Source organism: Chinchilla lanigera, unplaced genomic scaffold (assembly GCF_000276665.1).
Source record: "Chinchilla lanigera isolate Chin_1 unplaced genomic scaffold, ChiLan1.0 scaffold00042, whole genome shotgun sequence".
NCBI lineage: Eukaryota > Metazoa > Chordata > Mammalia > Rodentia > Chinchillidae > Chinchilla > Chinchilla lanigera.
In genome coordinates this window covers 567,324-568,688 of record NW_004955443.1, presented here as the reverse complement: position 1 = coordinate 568,688, position 1,365 = coordinate 567,324, and positions in this window count along the sequence as shown.

Here is a 1,365-nt window from a genome sequence, read left to right as displayed (position 1 = left end):
GCTCATTATTCCTTATACAATACAAGATTGACTTGCATAGCATTTCCCTCCTATTAGATATTGTTATGAGTAATCTGGAGATGATTTAAAATATATAGAAGAATGCGCATAGGTTGTACACAAATACCATACCATTTTATGCAAAGGATTTGAGATCCATAGAGGTCCTGGAACAAAATCCTTTGGGATACCAAGGAATGACTATAATTGGAAAAAAGAAGAGTGTCAAGTATTTGCTAGTTTTCATCCCACATCTATCATTTCTCCCTATGGCCTTCCCAACAGCTAGCAGTTCATACTTGAAAGATAAATGGATTTCCAAATGCATGATTCTGTTCTTGCCTCTTGACCGAATATGCATGTGACCAAAACTAAGACAATCAAAGCATTGCATGCCCCTGGACGCAGATTTATTCTAGGAGGGCATGTGGATCTGATCAGCCAGAGAGAATACCAGGACTCTTGTGGAAATGCTGGAACCATGAAATTCTTACTCTTGGATTGGTATTGTAGTCAAGGTAAAATGTGACTGCAGTATCTGCTCTTGTTTTGGGAGGGGTGTAAGAAGTGCCTGAAGGATGAAAAAGGGAGCCAGAACTATGGTAGGATGAATGTCTGCACCCTTGGACTTCACAGTCATAACAATGCCCTTTGCTATAACAATAACCTTGGCTCTCTGACATTTTGAGATAGATAATGCTTTGGCGTGTGTGTGTATAATTGTACAATGCAGAAAAGTTAGTACCCCTTTCCTAATGATGACAACCAAACCTGTCAGTCTAAATTAAGTGGGGTTTTTTTTTTGTTTTTTTTTTTTTTTGGTTTCTTGTTTTGAAAGTGACATGGAGTCATCTTGGACACCAGAGGAATGTAATCCTCTCATTTTCTCTCCATCTAGCACAGTATGCAATCTCTGGGAGTAAAAAGAGATTAACATGCCCACCTAGTGATAGATCCAAGACTGGCTAGAGGAGATGGTTGGCCTCCAGCCTCTCTCCTTGCTGCCAAGTGCAGAAGCAATTGAGGCTCTAATTCATCACACCTTGGATCCAACTATAAGGAGCACAAGGCAGGTTGAAAAGGAGATGCCCCAGCTAAAACCACGAAGCAGTGCTCACAATATGGAGAGAGAAAAGCAGATGGCTCTGAGGGCACAAAGGGCTTGGCTGCACAGTGTGAAGTCAGCCCACAGACCGGTCCCAGATCCTCTTGCGGTTATTTTTAGGCCAACAACAAAGAGCTGACTGATTATGTGTGGCCTCATAGACATCCCTCCAGATTCAGAAATTTTGTTCCATTTAAATGTCCTCAAATGTCAAAGGATGGAAAACAATCCTTCATGCAACAGGAACCCAGAAAAAAGCA